Source organism: Lagopus muta, chromosome 1 (genome assembly GCF_023343835.1).
Source record: "Lagopus muta isolate bLagMut1 chromosome 1, bLagMut1 primary, whole genome shotgun sequence".
NCBI lineage: Eukaryota > Metazoa > Chordata > Aves > Galliformes > Phasianidae > Lagopus > Lagopus muta.
The window spans coordinates 44,836,646-44,857,091 of NC_064433.1; the positions used below are offsets into that span (position 1 = coordinate 44,836,646).

Sequence of the window (20,446 nt, forward strand, 5' to 3'; positions counted from 1 at the left end):
GGTAAGGTTAAAGTTTTAACTCACATGATAGATCTTAAATCTGATCCTTACATTTTCACACTTTCTTCTTCCTGCCCTGAACAAGACCTCGTCTGCTGGATTAGGTATAACTAACTGGCAGGTTGACTGGTCTTTCTGGTGGACAGGTTACATACAAGTCACAGAAAATAACTGAGTGTTGACAGTGGTCCAGAAAATGGAAAATGAATCCTGTATAAGGAATATGGACATGCTCATTCTGTCTTCCCAATCATTATCTGGCATGTTTCTTTTGCTAAATTAATCAGGAAAGATACAGAATTCAGGCTGTTCCAATTTTACTGAGCCATGCTCAATAAGCAAGAGCATGTGCTTATAGCTTTTATCTCTATTATTAAGGAGACTTTTATGTATCAAACTCTCACAGAATGATTCCCATGGCATGTAATGCATCTGCACAAGCTCTCTAAATCATTTTAGTTCCCTCACTTTCAAGGCTGCAGTCAAGCTTCCATTAGCCCTCTGCCGAGGCCTGGCTTTCATGCTGCCAGGGGTTATATGTACTTACAGTGGATTACGCAGACAGTTCATATAAATGTTACATCTAAAACATATGGAACAACAGTCTTCAGAAGAGGCTTGTGGTTACTACACACTTTTTCTCCTCTTTTCCAAACCTTTTGTCCTTTATGTCCAATAGTCTCAGTCTAACAGAACTGCAGTACCAGGGAAGTGGGGAAGCAGACAGGTCATTCATTACCTGTCCAAGAAACTGCCTCAGCATAGGGCTGAAATTCTCTGTCTGTGCTCAGCATGAACACAAACACCTGTACTGTGCACTGCACCTCACTGCAGAGATCCCTGAACAGGTGGATGCACTGGGCTCAGTGCAGCACCACACAAGGTGTTAACCTGGCCCTGGGAACAGCACATCATCAGTGTGCTGCTGTGTCTGTATTAAGCCACCCAATCCCCACTGAACTGACCAGTCCACATGCAGTGGCACTAATACTGTTCTAATACTGGAGGGGACTCCTACAGCACTTGCAATTTTAGTGCCATGCTGTATGGAAATGCTCAGCATAGAAGTATATCTGCTGACCTCAGAGAACCACGTATCAAAGTACTTGTCACCAGTTTGAGAAACAGGCCACCCATAAGCCTCCTGCCTAGTTTGGTGCTCAAGCCAGCAGTGCTGGGGATCTCTGATGGCCAGGCTGGGGCTGACTTTCAGAGAACTGTTTAGTTTACTCCAGTACCTGCTGAGACATAACCAAACCCATACAACCAAACCTCAGCTTTTCTCTGACCGTGCCTGATCATACTGCAGCCAGTCATCCAGAACACTCCAGATCTTCTGTAAATGCCTCAGCTCTCTGGTTGCACTGATGTCATTCACATGGCTTGTGGTTGCTTCCAGAACTTCATTTCTCCACAGCAGCTCTGTCCTTTTTGGCTTTAAAAAATATCAATGGAAAAACATAATGAACAACATAATGGTTCCATTTAGTGTCCAGTGGTGCTCACGCTGACATAGCACTATCAAATGCATCAGAGATACAAACACCTCCTGACTACTATTGTCAGAATGAACTGTAATTTAAAAATATATACCTCTAACTGACAGAGCCATCACTAGAAATAGTTGCAATAGTGAATTCTGCCTTCTTCTAACCTGGACAAAGGAAAAAAAAAAGTAAGGTATGACACAAATGAAACTGCTGTATTTTTCATTGCACTGCTCACATCTTTTTATCCAAACAAATGCTCTGAACATACACAGTAACAGCTGAACACACGTAACAAACAGTAAACCACCTATCAGTCCTTTTCTTACAGAAAAAGGACACAAAAATATAGGCCCATCTGAAAAATATAAATACAGGTTTGATTTAATATAAAATTAATTCCACAAAGAGCTCCTTCTTCATACCTTCAGTAAGATACTTCATATAAAAAATAAATATTTTCAATATTGTGCCCCCTTGTGATTTTTTTAAATTTTTTATTATTATTATTATTTTGCTTGTTTCAGCCAGAAGGTTGCTATGGCAGGACTGCTGTGGTTTTATTTTCCCTACCTCCTTACATTGGAGTAGACACCAGGTAGGCCACTTTTCTCCACAGTTGTATGATTATCTGCAGTTAAAACTGAAGTTTCTTTTTCATTCTGTGCCAGATTTTGGTCTCATTCATTTCTTGCATGAGTCAAAAACAGCCCAACTCTTGCCTCTACTTGTGGTTGGTTGGCTCACCAGCTGAAGATTCATGTAATTGTTTTTCCTTTTTAACAAAATCTCAGTTTGCATGCCAATATTCTGTATTCTCTAAAAATGTTGCAGATTCTATCATGCCACCAATGTGACTATTAATTTTAGTCTACCTGAAAATGCTCCTTCTCTTTCAGATTTATCCCTGTGCAGTAGGTTTTACCTCTCCCTTTCAAAATAAACCAACATGTCTCTGAGGCTAAACATTTCTGAGGGCTAGAGAGACAAGAATCAGAAGAATTTCCTTGGGCTAGTGTGGGAGAGCCCTTGTTGGGGCAAAGAACCTTCACAGAGAGTGCAGGGATGTGAAAATGGCTACTAACAAAACTCAACTCTAAAAAAACATTACTAGTCTTAAAAAATCTTTTCCAGTGCAGGTGGTGAGGCACTGGAACAGGTTGCCCAGTGATGTGGCTGATGCCCCATCCCTGGAGACTTTCAAGGCGAGGCTGGATAAGGCCCTGGGCAACCTGATCTAGCTGTGGTGTCCCTGTTTCACTGCAGGGGTGTTGGACTAGATGGCTCTCAGAGGCCCCTTCCAATCTAAAGATTCTATTATTCTATGATTTGATGATTAAAACCGATCACCTGAAGAAAGACAAATAGCTGGCATGCTTCATGGGCTGCAAAGAGAGCATTTGTTTCTTCTGCAATGATGGTTCAGTTTTCATTCTAGGGGATTTAAATTTTTGTTGTTTGGAGAAGTTTCACAGTGTAGTACCTGTAATTATTTGGATTGCTGACAACTGGAAAAAGTAGAAATATTTTAATTGCTTCAAGAGTGCTTACTTTGATTTTTGGAAGAGGAAATAATTGATCTATATATATATTATACACATAGAGAGATTTTTGCTGACTGTAACTGTGAAGCACTTTTTAAGTTCAAAATTCAGGGTAAAGATTATTTTAATGAATAGGAAACAAAAGGTAAAGTACAAAGGCAAATGCTGATTTACCTAAAATTGTAGATTTTTTTTTTTCATGTTGTACAGATACAAGTATACAAAATGCCATCAACTGCAGCCAGTAATCTGATGTAAGCAAATGTCACCTTGCATCCATTTTCAAGAAAGTTTGCCCTTTAAAAATAATCAGTTGCTTTGGCCCAGTAGTGTTTAAAGAGAAATAATGTGCTTGGAGAAGGGAGGACAATAATCATAGAATCACATCATAGAATCATAGAATGGCCTGGGTTGAAAAGCACCACAATGATCATCTGTTTCAATCCCTTGCTATATGCAGGGTTGCCAACCAGCAGACCAGGCTGCCCAGAGCCACATCCAGCCTGGCCTTGAATGCCTCCAGGGATGGGGCATCCACAGCCTCCTTGGGCAACCTGTGCCAGTGTGTCACCACCCTCTGTGGGAAAAACTTCCTCCTAATATCTAACCTAAACCTCCCCTGTCTCAGTTTAAAACCATTCCCCCTTGTCCTATCCCTATCCACCCTCGTAAACAGCCATTCCCCCTCCTGTTTGAACTCTCCCCAAGTACTGGAAGGCCACAATGAGGTTTCCCTGGAGCCTTCTCTTCTCCAAGCTAAATAAGCCCAGTTCCCTCAACTTTCTTCACAGTAGAGGTGCTCCAGCCCTCTGATCATCTTAGTGGCCCTCCTCTGGACCTGTTCCTAGAGCTCCATGTCATCCCTGTACTGGGGGCCCCAGGCCTGAATACATACTGCAGATGGGGCCATAAGATTGTAAAGTACCATATACATCTGGTGTATGTGTCTGAGTTGTTTCTAAATGAGTCAGACCTGAGTCTTAGAAAGAGGAGACCCACAGTCATATTAAATTGACTCAATGAAAGCTCCTGGTGATGCCTTCTTCATAACTTTTTACTGACTCTCTCTCATGCCAGCAGGGTAACTGAAGACATTTTGGCCCAGACTCTCCCTCCCACATCTTTCTATAAAATTTCTTCAGGTGGAATTTGCTACATCAGTTATTTTAAGTCAAATCCTCTTAAGGTCAAATTTTCCATCTCAGTGATGTGTTAAGAAATGTTTTGAGTGTAAAGTGGTCAGAACTGGTAAATAAATAGTGAATAAATCTTGAACACCTATTGAGGATTGTGAATGAACCCAGCGCTCCTGCTATTCCACTTCTTCCCATTTCACTGTAGTCCCTCAGAGCACTGACCCTTCCAGTTCCACCAGGGAAAGATATCCAGTGAATCATTAATCTCAGGAAGCCTTGTTCTGGTGGCATTTCAGATGGCAGTCTTACAAGAACTCAAGAGTAGCTCTATTATTGTTATGGCCCAAGCTTTTCTGGAGCTAGAAGGAATAAGATGTTGTTTCTCATCCCAGTTTTACAGAAGTATTATAGGCTATATTAGGAGTCTCTCATCTTCTTTAATCAGAGAATTGATAAACTCTTAAAAAAGCAACAGTCCATCTTATGAAACATAGATGGAGTGACTTTTGTTTCCAAACAAATGAAAAATAGGTAATTTTTTTAGTTTGTTCATTTACTACCTTTATCTTCCCTCATTTAGAATGTTTCCTTTCCCACATCAGTGGAAATGTGCATGAGTGAGAAGTCAGGTTTTTCAGCTAATGATGGTGATGCTGCTTGAAGTTGTTCCATGGACCATGTTCTAACACCTAAGCCTATGAGCTACATATGTGAAATACTTCTTTCATGAGAACCTATTTAAAAACTCTGACAGATTTAATTTCTCAGAAGTTTAGGAGTTGATCTAAATTTCTTTTAAACTCAATGATATGTATATACATATACACGGTATACATATACCCACAGTGTATGTTTTTACAATTTCTAGACTAAATACATATATAACAGGAAGAAGGAAATTAACTCTGAACCAGCATTGTCCGTTTTGTTTTTGTTTTACTTAGATGATAGATTTCTTCTGCTTTTCCAACAACTGTTTCATAACTATTTTTTCCTGACCCTTAAATCACACACACAAAAAAATCTGTTCCAACAGCATGTATTTCAACCCAACATTCAAGTAAAAGAGAGTTATTTGCCATGAAGACGTCAGGCTTTGACTGGATGATTAACCTAACTGGACAGCCAGCTCGCTGCACAGAAATGAAGAAAATGAAGATTTGGATCGGGATTTATTCGGCCTTCATTCAGTACCCATCTGCAGCACAATAAGTTATAACCACCTCGTACTAGGTTGAGTTCATGCACTTAGTGTTCTATCCAGTAGGCCACACAATTCTACATAAATTACAGATAATATTTAAGCATCCTTTCTGAGCAAAAATGAACAGGCAACTGCACTTACAGAACAAACTCTGGATATAGCTGAGAAGAATGTAATCACCAAAAGGAGTTAACAGAGAATACACTAAATCATTAAGCCAGGGGAGAGGGGGAAGCATGAATAGGAATCTAAGCACGTGGAAAGCTGTGTCCCTTTGGGCCAGATCTCTAGTAAGTGGACATCAATATAATTCTGCTGTTTATTCACTCTCTGGAAGGTCTAACTTGATCACTCTGTAACGCTGCTTTTAGTGCCAACACTGGGAAGCATATTTTATAGGAAAGCTCATCAGTTCCCGAATCTGCAAAGCAAACTTGATAAAGTGCAGTACTGCAGCAGTTACAACATAGCAATTCTTCTAACTGCAGAAGAGCCGCACCCCACGGCGGTGACAAAGACAAGCACACACTTTCATGTTGCCACTTGTAGACCAAGCTAATTGCAAAGCGTCCTGCAATCCTCACTGTGATGAATTCATTAACCTGAAAGACCGACCAAGGAGACTTACTTACTCCACTGTGTTTTCACATTTATGGTGGATGGAAGAGACAGACTGAAGTCTCAGCAGGTTAGTTATCCCACACAGTTGGTCATGAGTTATTCTACAAACAAGTTTCAGTGCTGCCACTCTCCATTTGAATCCTGCAAAGTTAGCTTCTGAGCTGTGGATAGAGATGATAGCTCCCAGCCCTTTGTCTGGATGACTCCTGCCCAGAGCAAACATCCTGAGACTGCGCATGAGTTGGAAGGTGATGCTGAAAGGCATGAGAAACTTTCAGAACCGTTCAGGAAAGCGTGTCTACTTCTGAGTCAGAGAAACAGTGGAGTCAGACAAGGATAGACTCGGGAGAAGCTAGTCTGTGCTTGCCCTGTAACTGCTGTTGTTAGTGAGAGTAGGCAGTGTTAGGGCAGTTCAGTCACAAGAAAAAGAATTAGGATTTTGATGTATACAGTGTGATTTATTGAAATAATGGTCACTATAGCCCTTAGCCTGTGCATACAGCCCATGAAAAATGACCTGGTGACAGCAGCTAGGGCACTTGGAACCACTTTTCCTATCTTCTATTTAATCCAGTTTGGACCACCTGTTTCCAGTCTGACACTCCTACTCATTCAAACAAAGTAAGAAGTGTGTTGCAGATACTAATGGCTTTACTAAACTCACATTTGTTTTCATGTGACTCTTGAAGTAAATCCATTTGCTACAGCACATAATTCACAGCAACATTCCATAAACTGTACTTGATATTTCAAACTGTTTCAATAATTATCTGACATTTACAGACTCTATCAAAATCAAAACTGCAGATAAAGCATGATATTTCAGACATCTTAAACTCTTGTAGACCTTAGAGAGTAAACATAGGTCAGTATATGGAACATATCAAACCCAAAGAAGAGTGTCTATCAATATCAGTCACAGCATCTGTAAGATTTTCATGGCCATTTGCTTGTTTGAAGTTACTCCTTCCTATCAGCAGCATGAGCTAAGTGACAGAAACCTGTTATGTGTTTAGCTACATGTCATTCTGTCAGTATTAAGTGTGCCTTGTACAAAACACCAAGGATGCTGCCAGTAGCCCTGTATTAAGTAGAAAGGAAGAAGAAATCTCCCGACCCAACCCAAATAATGTGTTCTTACTAACACTGTGCCTGAAGGCATGCTTACTGACTTGGATTGCAAATGTTTTACCTGCCTTTCTGGTAATTTTGCAGCATTTTAGGCTGAGATCTGGTAACCACAAAGCAGTGGGAGGCTTTTCACAGACCTCAGTGGGAGCTGGATCAGGACTGAAATCAGGCAAAGTGCCTGCTACTGATCATGCCCCAGAGAAATGTGAGAAATAGCTTGTTCGTATCGACTAGAAAGAAAAGACTCTTCCAAAATGCATCTAGTAGGGAGGATGGGCTTCTTGTTTGCTGAAACCCTGAGTTACAACAGTTGTAGGAAATCTGCTTCTCTTTCTTTACCTGAAGGAGCAATAGGATTTAAAAAAGAGGTAATTCACGTAGAGGTTGTTAGGAAAATTATTCAGTTTAAAGCCTGTTAGAGAAGGAGAAATATAAGTTCTGTGTTCCTTACAATTCACACACCTCAGAGAGACTAAAGGATGTGGGAGGAGAAAGCAAAAGGTAAGAACAACAGTAAAAAAAGGTAAAGCTTCAAATGTTACCTGTGCTATAACTGGCTGGGCAAGCTTGCCATCCCAAGGCCATTTCCATTCTCTGACCATTTCTTCATCTTCATTAGTCACCAGACCTCCTTCCTGATTAAGCATCATGGTTACAGTGTTGCTGTAAATAGGCAGAAATGTAAAACCTGTTTTTCCTGGTGTATCTCAGGAAAACCTTAAACAATCCAAGAATCTTGCTTTGATCTAGGAGTCTCTAATTAAAAAGCCACTTTGCATAGCCACTCCTTCACCCAGCTTTTCTCATGCTACAGGCTTGTGAGGAAGGTATAAATCATTGTCCTTTTGCTACAAACAAAAGCTAGGGCTAAATTCTTGTATTAATAATTCAAAGCAGAAAGAAGCTGGGGTCAAACAGTGTGATTTCATTGCCATTTCCACTTACCGCCACAGTCCTGGAAGTTCCAAAACATTTCAAGTTTGGCTGTAAGTTTAAAGGAAGAAGCAAATTAACTAAAATGGCACATAGATGGTATTAATGTATTAGCCTGCAGCTGACAAGGCTCAGGAATATTTTTGGATCTTTATCCTTGATATTTATTAACAATAATGTGCATTCTGATGTTTACCCCTTGTGTCTCTCCGTGAGCAAATAACACGTGGCATAAATTTTGTAAGAGAGGGAAGATGTCCTTTTGTCATCAAAACATCTACATGTTGGTGAGGAGGTCTCCCCTGCACATGGCTGATGAGAGAATTTGGGGTTTTAAAGTAACATGGATTGTTCATAACTGGGTTCTCTCAAACCTTAGCTGAAGAATACTGAATTTATTTCCTTAATAGAAGAGATATATTGAGTTTTCACTGTGTTTTTTGAAAACGAATATATAGATTGTAACAAGAACAAAGAAAGAAGCATCAGGAATACTGAGATTTTAGCTTTGCACTTTGTATACTCTATTATTTTTGTTTGCTTTTCTGTAATATGAAGTTGGCCAGTATAGGTAAATTGGGCAGGTGTTATTTAAATTCTTTAATGAGAATTGTTTAAAATATATATTTTTGTACACCTGGACACATTTTGTCAACAAGGGCCAGCTCCTTCCATTAACTGTGAGGGCACTGAACTCTTTTCAGTGCTTTATACAAGACCTGAAAAATCCTTGCTCACACAGCTCCAGTAAAACATTCCTCCTATCCCAAAAGTTCAACCCCCAGCCAATGATCTTCACTTCTTTACAAATAAAGGCAGCTGCAAATCAATTAGTTCCTCATTTTTAGCTACTATTCCTCTCTGCAGAGCATTAAATTACATTCTCATGCTATGTGTTCAAGGCAGCCAGAAGGCTGGCTCCCATTTGCCCACCATCTCCTCTGTATGCGGGAAATTTCTAGTAAAGCAAAGTGCATCCTGTTCTTACAGCACTGGTGTCACAAATTAGGAATTTGCTTTTCCCAGTGACTTCTGTCTAGCTCAGCAATTTAGTCGTCAGAGTGCTTTTGGGCTGCTTGAACACCTGATGACATTGACTTTTAGAGGGGAATCAGAGAGGACAGGTTTCTTCACTTCCAGGAGATATGAAGAAGTTGCAAGGGGTCTTCTTTTGTCTTTCCACATCTCCTCTAATGTCAGACTCCCTATGGACTATGCTTGGCTTTCATTTTTTAGTAAAAAAGGGTAGATGAGAAACAACCAACCAAAATAAACCCAACCCACTGTCAGACACCCAGCAGAGTTACAGAAACTTGTGTTGCACAACATACCACTATTTTCATGTCTGTTCTGATTTTGAACACTGCTCAGATCCTTGTATACCTTCATGTTCTCGGCTCTAATTTGCAGAATCCAGCAACAGCTTCGAGTGCATGTGCCTACCTATTAGGAAGATAGATGCTGCCGTGCCCAAAAGGGGTGAAAGTTGCAACTATAGAATGATCTGGAGAAGGGCTAAATATGTTGGTATACATCCCCCCACATGGGAGATTGCAGCAGCTCTGGCAAGTTGCAAGATACTCAGATGGATAGCTAAAATGAGAGTCAAGGAGTTAAGTTATCATTCTCTCTCCTACTCTGTAGCTTCTATTACTCACCCATGCAGACAACATGGGGACTAGCATCATCAGCTCTAAGACAGGGTATTGGGTCCATGTGCATATGAGAAAGTGAAACTACCAACCCAGTCATCTCCTTCCTTGAATAAGTGGATTGGAGTGATAGAGGATGAGCAGGCAAAGCTCTCAGTACAAAATTCACCTTACTAAACTAATACAAGGTAGCAGGAAACTCATGCTGGTACAGGTCAAAAGTGTCCTCTGCAGAAACAGTGTATGACTCAGAAGTATGTTTATGAAGCATAGTGTCCTCTGTGGACTTGTAACAGAGCAGACTTGCACAGTTCCTAATCCAATTTGATGTTTGTGATTGATAAAGTGGTCTTTGTTCAAGACAAGGTTATACTCTAAATAGGTTGCAGTCTGATGCTGTTAATTTAAAACTGCATTTTTCATTCTGAATTTTTATTTTTAATTTTATTTTTAGGCCTTTCAATCCACCTGACACATACAGGACTTTGCTGTTGTAGACTGACTACAGATATGGTACCATATAAATAGAGTCTGATAAGAAGCCCAAAGAATAAAGCCTTGTTCTTTTACATCTAGCTGGATTTTGGAAGCTGAACAGCTACATGCTGTGTGATTATTTTGCTATAGAAGTCACAGAATCACAGAATGGCCCAGGTTGGAAGGGATCTCAAGGATCACAGATCTCCAACCCCCTGCCACAAGCAGGGCCACCAAACTCCCCATTTGATACTAGACCAGGCTGCCCAGGACCCCAACCTGGCCTTGAACACGAATTTAAGTGAGCTGTGTAAACAGAAAGGATATTAAATGAAGGATGAGCCATCATTCAGTCTATAGTGCAGTTCTCTCTGTGCTGTGTTTGTTTTCTTGACCACTGGAATCTGAGGTTTGTCATATGGCAGCTCTGATGTGACAGTCCTGCCAGCCTGAACCTTCCATGTCCTGGGGAAAGTTTCTTCTCTGTAATCACCATAATGCTATAGAATAATTGCTTTGTCAGACCCAACTTCTTTCAGGTTGGATGCTTGCTCTTTTCTGTTTACTTGAGGGAGGAAAAAATAGAACTCTGATTAGTTCTTGCTAAGTGGAATCCTGCTGATTAAGAATGAAGTTTGACCTAAGCAGAAAACATACGGTGGTTTCTCAGCAATAAAATATCACACATTACTCTCATATACAAAGGAATCAAACAAGTTACCCAAGATCACACAAGTCACCTGTGGTTAAGCTGGCAATAGAACTGACTGCACCAATCCTCCACACCTACACATAGCAGAGATCTGCTGACAGTGAGAGCCAGCACTTCTGCTGCAGATCTGTCCATCTGCTTCAGTAGGTCACTTCCACCATTCCGGATTACATGCAGCCACTGTGTTATTCTTTTTTCCTGTTATTTATTTCACCTTTCAGAGAAACAACAATATTAAACCATTTTACAATTTCCTTTAAGATTTTCTTTGTATCTATTTCAGTCCCTGATCATAAGAAAGAAGCACAGAAACAGAGTTTGAGGCTGGCTGAATGGTCCCAAATCTAGCGGGCAGCTTGTTAGTCCTGCCAGCCTTTGGCTGACGTTCTTTTCAATTAGACTTTCTGTATGTAATGTCTTACATGTATATATGAATCCATGCATGCCTTCTTTTGCTCTTTATCAGTTACAAAAAAAAACCCCATGCAGGTCATCATAGTAGCACTAGACAAATAAAGCCATTAAAGAAAGAAAATGAGCAAAAAAGCCAGTCAATTTTGAGGAAAGCTAATTACGTAAAACATTAGCTGATAGAATTCAAAGGAATATTTTTGTCTTTGAGCCAAAATTTCTTGCCATTAAATATTGCTCACTATAAAGTTTTTGCTGACTAGGCTAAGCAGAATTATTCAGGAACACAAAGCCAACTTCCACAGCACTGACACAGGAATCTGGCAATAGCATTTGGGTACTGCAATATGAGGGGCATCATTTTACTTCCAATCCAATGGGCAAATGCTGGAAGGAAAACAGGCTCAGATACTGTGAAAGGCACCACCTTGTTTGCTGGGAGACCCTACCACCTTATTTGTGGCATAAATGTTGCCTTCAATTAAGTCAACAGACTGCAGAGCTTTTGGGAACAGTGATATGGTAGACTCCAGAATAGTTGTGCCGGATGGAAGGAAATGCATTCTCAGCGCTTGTATGAGCTCTATCAGTTCTCAGCAATTACAGACTGGGCTGTGTCAAAGCCCACAGTTTGGAAGAATAAATAACAGATACATTTTAGTGTGTTCTCTAAAAGATGTATGTATAGGACATGGCATGTCTTGTGGGTGGGAAGACAGCAGTGCTTATTGTAATGATCAGAACATAGACAGTTTTCAGGATGAGTTGCAAGTACTAAGCTTAATTGTCACACTGCTTTTCTTTCTCTTTGTTTTGCAGTCACATCATATAGCTATTGGAGGCAGATAGAGGTTGGTAAAACAAAGCCAATTCCAGTGTTTCCTCCAAAATCAATTATCTGGGACTTTGGGGTACTCAGTTTCCCAAGGATTAAACAGTGACAAAGACCCATTTCAGGAATAATATGCAGTGCACTACTATACTTTACGATGTGATGTATATATTGCAGCATGTACATTCTTACTGATAGGTGCTGGTTTTTACACAGCCACTAGCTGCTAAACCTATTCTCACCAATTTTCACCTGCAACACAATACTGTTTTCACTCAGTCTGAATATGTTCTTAATTTTTTTGCCAATATACAGGAACTGTCACTTAAAGAGTACGACATATAATAGCTGAAATTCAGATCCTGTGCTATAGATAAATTATACAGGTTAACTTTTAATAGCTGGCCTTATAAGTAATTAATGCTCATAGTTATCAGAGAATATTTTCTCATTTAAACTTTGCCACGTTTATAAAATCCCAGCACTTCTTCTTCAGATAATTGATCCAGGCAGGGCAGATCTTAGCTACTTCAGACATCTCCTGCTTTCCTTTGAAACTATTTTAGCAATATAGTCAGTATAAAGAATGACTGACTAATTGGGAGGCCACCATACATTTTTAACACATGGCTAAATCTCTGTGGTAAGTCACCAGGGTTGTAAGTCTATCTTGTGCTACGTAAAAACAGGAGGTTTAAGTGTAAACAGCATGAAGAAGTCTCAAGGCCTGATTCTGGCCACAGTACCTTATGGCAGCCTTCTCTCAAGCCCTGACAAGTAAACAGGCTACAGATCACTTCATATTATCGTAATGCTAAATAGCCTTACTGCACCATGGTTTCTATTGCAAAAGATAAACAATCAGGTTTTCACAACTACTGGGAAGTTTATCTGCAGATTAATCAAAATTACAGTCTCACCACTAATCCCTGAAAATGCTTCTGTTGGGATAATTATTATCTTCCATTAGCACCAACAAAAATAAAAGTATGTTTCCCTTTCATGAATAGTGAAATGCTAAACTGAACTGAGCAGTAACATTCCCCCATATAATCTGTTGGTTTGGGTAAATGTTCTACTTCATAAAAGCATTGCCACATACTTTGTTTATGGAGGTAAAAATCTCAGTTTGTTACATTTGTTTTTGAACTTGCTTAGGTCTCTCCAGACTCCACACATAAGGCAGATTCTGATGAATACCTTCAGACTTTGAGTCAGAAAGCTGGGAAATTAAACCTAGAGAAACAGAATGAGAGATTAGAAATAGATGCATAAGTAAAGACTGACATTAATGTTAGCCCTATTCCATATTATTCTTTTATGGAAAGTAAGATTCATTCATATGAATATATTGTGCTGTAGCTTTGAGAACTGTTTTCTTAAGCAGACTCTTTGCCTTGGAAAATATGGAAGGAGAAAGAGGTAATATGTATTCTGGGTGTCACTGTTCAGTTGGTCTACAGCCAGACAGGTACAGGATTGTCACTGGAAAGGATGTAGTGTAATGCTCCTATATGACAGGAAAGGGTGGAGATAGTTCAGTGGGAGCTGGTTATCTTCATCCTTCAGGCATTCATTCGTCATTAAGAAACCTCCAACAGCTGCCTGACTGTACAGCGCACTGGCAAATCCTCTGGTGGAGTGCTGGAGGATAATACACAATGTCAAGACGACCAATGATCTTGAAATCACTGAGCAGAATAAAGAGGCAGCCTGTGGACACAAAAGCTTAAGGTGGAATCAATAATCTTGCTAATTCAGCAGCACAGTGACACCAAGGACATGCAACACCACAGGAACACATTTCCAGATGGTTCAGGTGTGCTGTCCCATTGTTATAACCAGAGGAAATCAGATGCCACATTTTTAGGAAACACCAGAAGAAGTTGTGAATCCCTTCTGTTTCAATATATTGGTTTACAAAGCTATTCTTCTGTGCTAGGGTGATAGATGTCTGCAGCACTTTCAGCAATGCACAAACACTATTTTTTTTTTTCACATGGCAATGTTCTCAAAGAAATAATAATTAAGAAAAAAAGGTGCAGAATAAGCAGCCCTTCCCTTTAGATCATCAGCAGTGCCCATACATTTTAGGCAGAGCTTACATAATGCCTTGTGATGAACGTTTCAGTGGGTGCATTAGTTCTGCCATTCAGAGGAAGTTATTAACTCAAACACATGTGGTCAGACAGTTCCCAGCAGGGAAGGATTAAAATAATATCCCAAAGCAGTTGTTGGTCCTGCATTTTGCTAGCACAGAGAAGTGGACTCATAGCAGCTACATATGACAGGTACAGAAACGTTATTGGCAGATGACCACAAATAATCAGAGGACTGTGTATTTAAAACCAGACTGTAGTAGAAAGGCAGAATATTATTACTTGAAAATTGCTCCTTTCTCATGGTAATCCATTCTTTAATTAATTCAGGCATCCGTAACGGTATGTTCAGTTAGTGTATCATTCCAAACACCACTGCAAAACACCAGCTTTACAGAGCAGCTGCCTGCTGCTCTTACCTTGTTCCTCACAAATGTTGGATGAAAGTGAGAAGCTGACTGTGATGAGTGACTGGTCAGCATCATTTTGCACAACAGGAGCTACACACAAAGAAAGCAGAATGCAGTGCTTAGGAACACACGTGGAAAGGTAAATCTACTTTTAAAAACTAATACTAATTTCTTTTTAAAGAGATGAGTATCACCTGGAGAATTGTAACAGGCTTCTTCCCAACACTAGGTTCAGCACTGACAATCACTGACACTCGCAGAATGAAATGCTTTAGATGCAAATGTTCTCTACTGGTGCAATATGTTATGACTGTATCACTCACCTTGAAAGAGGAGACTAAAAATGCTTTGCTAAATGACTTGAAACATTGCCCAGTTTCACCGGCTTTGTTCTTCTAAGTGTTTGTACCTCTTGCTTCAGCTGCAAAGCTATTTCATCATGTCCTAAACCAATGCTTTGCAAGGAACTGCAGTGTATCAAGTTATAAGCTGGAGCACATTGGCCTATCCAGCCAACAGTTTAGTCTTAACAGAAAGCACTTTCTTCTTTTTTTTTTTTTGGCCAAATGTTACAACACAGCACATCTGTGCAGCACTGTATTACCTTCAATTTCTGGAGGTGCGTTTGATGCCGTCTCAGGATTTCTTGCTCCCTTTGTAGTGCAGGCTGGTAGAGTAAAGCCTTTCTTGTGTTGTTCTTTTCTGATGGCAGTGATTTCATGCTCCTTATATTTGGATGCCAGAGTACTATTCTTAACATCCTTTGAGGCCTGGCTTCTCCTGGATCTCATGCTTTTGTGTGACAGCAATTTCTGCTGCCCTTTACAGAAAGCAGCCCCCTCAGTGAGTTCCCTCCAGCTGCAGGTAAGCACATTTACAAGTTCCAGTGAAAAACCAGTCTGGTATCTAGCCAGGAGCTGCAACTTCTCCCCAAGTTTCTGTAACATGTCGGCAGATGCAGACTTATTCAACATGTTAACTGGTGAGTCCTTATCTGCCCGTGGGATCAGAGCACACTGGGAGATCTTCGGGTTTGAGTCCTCTATAGTGGTTTTATACAGGGAATGACAACATATTTGATGCAAACTGGATCTTTTTCTTTTTGTGCATCATCACTTAAGAAACCATCTTCATGTCTTTCTGTACACTCCCCTGCGCAGAAGGGATTCCTGCCTTCAGTCAGGCTGAGGAGTAAAAACAGATGGGTAGTTCAGTGAGAGCAATAACAATTAAAGGACACACAGAACAGTTTTGCTACCTCAAACCAACGTGGACAGGCTGGCAGTGCCCCTTTCACAGTTGAGACTGCACCACATTTCCTCCCAAGGACGCTGCTAGATCAAGCTCTGAAATACCTGTGCAGAGCAGCAGGAGACAATCTAGCACAGCCATTGCCAAACCAGGGAACATCTGCACTGACAGCGTACACTTTGAACTGTGCCTGCTGAAATGCAGTGCTCAAGTTCAAGATTTGTACGTTAAATACATTAAACTCATGAAACGTTGACAACAGAAACAAATATTAGGTAACACACCTCATGAAGTGAGAGGTCTGTACAGGACACTGCCCACTTCCCACTCTGCTCCCATTGCATGGCAGTGTGTCAGCTCTGGTCATTTGCCTCCCCAGCTATCCCATTCTGCCTTGACCACATCTGCCTCAGGACTCCTTTGTGCCTTTCCTGAAAAACTAGTTTACAGAAACTTGCGTGCTTCCACCACTACTGGCATGACACCATTACCTGGGAGCAAAGCTGACGGGATGAGGATTTGCACTGAGCGCATGGCAATATGAGGACACTTCTCCTGATATCTCCTTGTCCCTCTCTTTCATTCTAGCTTTCATCTACAACAAAATAAATGTTTCCAATTTAACATTGGAGGATTTATGAAGGGAAAGAGGGAAGTAGAACAATGTCAACAATGTCCTGAAAATGAAAGAAATCACCTGGTCAAAGAAATATATGGGTCCTGCTTCTGGCACTGCAGCTCTACTGCTTCCATTACTTCAGCAAGGGCTGAAAAATTTCAAGGGAAGATAGTTATGTCAGCAGGCTGTGAGAAAGAAACTGTTCATTCTTTTCCTACTAACAGTGAAGCTGAGCCATTATTTTCTGTGAGAGGTTCAAGCATAACATGAAACACTACTGTACAAATAGGAATGCATTCACATGTCAGTGGACTAAATTATAGGAAATCAATTACAAAATTGAAAAGTTGAGTGTCAGTTTTTGTTCATTTAGATTCATACCACTCCAAAAAAGAGTCTTCATGAGACACAGCCTACTGCTACTTTATAGGACAGATGTCTCAGTTTGTTTGTTATATGAAAAAAAAGACAGGTTTCGTATGACTCAGGGACTGTCATTAAATATTCTTCCACTCCAAAAAGTTTTTTTATAACTCTATCATGAATATTAAAAGAGGATTTCAAAGATACCACTGTGGCAACTTCTGATTCTGTGCAACTTTTCATCATACTCTACCAAAACTGCACAAAGGCACAGGGATCTGCCATTGGGGCATCCCTCACTGTAGCACATTCTAATACACATATCTGCACACATGCCTAATTCACTCCAGCTTTTACTTACAAGCTTTCATACAAGCTCCTTACCACCAAAATTTAAGACGCCTTTTTGAAGCACAGGTTCAGACATCAGATTGTTCTGTTTATTTGAAGCCTGTCATTTAGAAGTATTTTTAAAAAAATGAACTCCAGAGGCAATTAATTGACTTACATATATTGGTACAGCATATCTCTATTCATGCAAGATGAAGAGCATTTGCTTTGGCACAGCATGAGTGTACAAGCAATGTTCTGTGACTCTCAAGGTAGTTTTAAGACATGGAATTTGCTTCTTTTCAGAAGCACTCACTGCATCCTTTGAAAGTCTGGTCTCCCAAGGACACTGTTGTGTTGTATCACTGTTGTGATACTAGCAGAAGCAATGCCAGGATGTTTGGATTATGGCTGACAGGCTGTAATCAAACTGATGGAAAAAAGGGAAATCACTATAGGATGTGCAAAGAAGTCCACAGTAAATAGTATTAAATGAGAATTATTCATCTGCTTTTGTCACCTTAAAATTTGAATGAAATATTTCATCAAGCTTTTAAGAGAAGGAGTAGTTTCAGAAGAAAGGATGTCTTTCATACTGCTTGTGCCAGAAAATGGATGTCCAACCTTTTGGCTTGCCTGAGCTGCACTGAGAAAACAGGAATTGTCTAGGCCTGCATCTGTGAGGGCTGCTCTGAAAGTAATGCCTTCTAATTATTTCCATGGAAACTACAACAGACACAGCACAACAACATTGCTGAACAGAGAATATTTTCAGCTATAAAACACTCTTTTTCAACACAGTCACCACCATTAGTTGTAAATAAACAATTAACAAAATGAACAAAAGCCTGCATGCTGTGCTTGTAACACTGTGTACTGGTTGAGGTCACTGTTGCTGTCATCACTGCTGAAGTGCACCAGCCATCACCTCCCTACTGACATCCATGGTTTGGTCTCCAGCAAGTGTCGGTGAATGTCAGTGGGTGCAATGTCATTTTTTCCACATGAAGGAATTCAATGACACATCTTTGCTTCATATGCACTTCCATGTTAGACTTCATTGTGTCAGACTGTCCCTCTGCTGGCATCTGTCACACAGCAACAAAATGTAGTGGAATATTGGTGGGAAGGTTCAACTTCTGCCATACCGCCAATCTGACATCCTGAGTCAACAAAGGTACTACTTTTGGAACAGTTCTTATAATATTGATAATGTATATAAGTGACAAAATTTATTTTATTTTCTAACGTTCTTCTATTAAAACATATAAAGAAGAGAGCAACAAAAACATAAAACCAGTAGGATATGTGACCTTGTTTTTGTGAAACTGTAACATCAGCCTCATTCAGAGGAAGCAGCTGCAATTCTCAGTGAGCTCTCAAGGTGTTCCTCAGAGATTCTTGGTGAAATCTGGCTGGACATTGCTGTGCTAAGGAAATCATTATCAGGAGACAACTGTCATCCCCACAGTGAATGCTATGGATGATGATGGCTGAGGAAGTACAACTGTCCTCTCTCTTCAGCAACCAGTGAGTGGGGAGCAGCCTTTACATTTGCTTTCATAGAGTAGATGTTTTCCTTTGACTAGATCCAGCCTTTAGGCCTGATATTAAATATTGTGTCAGAACGACTGTCCCACCTACCTCAATGGATTTTTGGAGCTGGTCAGGACTATGAGCTTTGGGCCTAAGCTAGGAAGAAGAGTTGAAGTGTTGTAAACACATAATTAACGACATCATCTCCAGAAATACAAACAGAAAAACAAATACAACCTCCTTCTGTTTGGATTCTTCTTGGGACAGATGCAGGCCATGTACTTCAGTCCTCCCTCCTCCTCTTTCCAAGATGAACCTGCAGCTGTCCACTCCATGCCATTTCCTCACACATATCAGGTTGTAAACACCAGCAACAACAATTAAATTAAAATATAACCCACTCCGAAAGAAGCTTTTTCCTGAAGATCATAACTTCTTCTGCCAGGAAAATGGTGCAATGGGAGCTGCTTCCCTGGAAGAAAAATAGTTAGGAGGTGAGTCTGTGTTGTTTTTCTGGACAGCATCTCAAGTCCTGCTGCTTAGTTACTGTGTGTTTTGGACTCAGCCCTTCCCTTAGCTCCCCAGCCAGTGCCTGCCTGTGTGAGGCAGGTGGTTGAAAACAACCAACAGCCTCTGCAAGAAAGCGAAAAAATCAGTATCTTTCTCCAGCTAAAGGTAGTTTTCATGCATCATTCTGCCTACTACCTGTTTGATACTGTCATCATATCATGCTGTTTGATAAGGTATGAAATGGGAAAATGTAGTATCCATTAATACAAAGCATAACAAATGTTAGGAACAGCTTACTGGCAGTAATGGACTACATGATCTCAGTGGTCTTTTCCAACCTTAATGATCCTATGATTAGTGAAAATCTGGGCAGAAGATGGAGATCTAAAGAAGTCCCCACTGAAAGACAGGCAGGGCAATCACAGATGCACCAAATTAGGCGGCAGCCATCTGCACACATTGCACAGCATGATGCCTACTATTCTGTCAACCCACAGCATCAGAGGTGGATGTTGATGGTGGTATGACAGTAGAGGTTGAACTTTCCACCAATATTTCATTATGTTTTGTTTTTGTAACATTGGCAGAAGGGCAGGGCGACAGAATAGTGTCTGACATGGAAGTGTGGATGAAGCAAAGGTATGTCACTGAATTCCTCCATGCAGAAAAAAAATGGCACCCATTGACAGGTAAGTTCTTTACTACGAGAGTGGTGAGGTGCTGGAACAGGCTGCCCAGAGAGGTGGATGCCCCATCCCTGGAGGTGTTCAAGGCCAGGTTGGATGGGACCCTGGGCAGCCTGGTCGAGTATTAAATGGGGAGGTTGTTGGCCCTGCATGTGGCAGGGGGGTTGGAGATTCATGATCCTTAAGGTCCCTTCCAACCCTGGCCATTCTGTGACTCTGTGACATCTTGGATGCTTGCTGAACATTGATGGAGACCGATGAGTGGATGTGAGCATAGCAAGGTGCTGGATGGTGCATTTCTGCTGTGATGACAGCAACAGTGGGTCACCTTTGCCGGTGCAGACTGTTAGGATTGTGGCACGCAGGCTCTTATTCACCACTGGAGTAAATGCACAGCTAACGGTGGTGACGGTGTTGAAACGGACTGCTTTGTAGCCGATTATTTTCTGTACCCCGTAGCGTCGTTGTGCTCTTTGTACATGCTGCCGTTTAGCAGCATTAC

At 40.7% G+C, this 20,446-nt stretch overlaps 1 protein-coding gene across 1 annotated transcript in view; it reads left to right on the forward strand.

The window, feature by feature from the left end:
- VEZT (vezatin, adherens junctions transmembrane protein) overlaps positions 1 to 20,446 on the forward strand; it is a 132,416-nt gene that overhangs the window by 72,047 nt on the left and 39,923 nt on the right. The window lies entirely within an intron of this gene.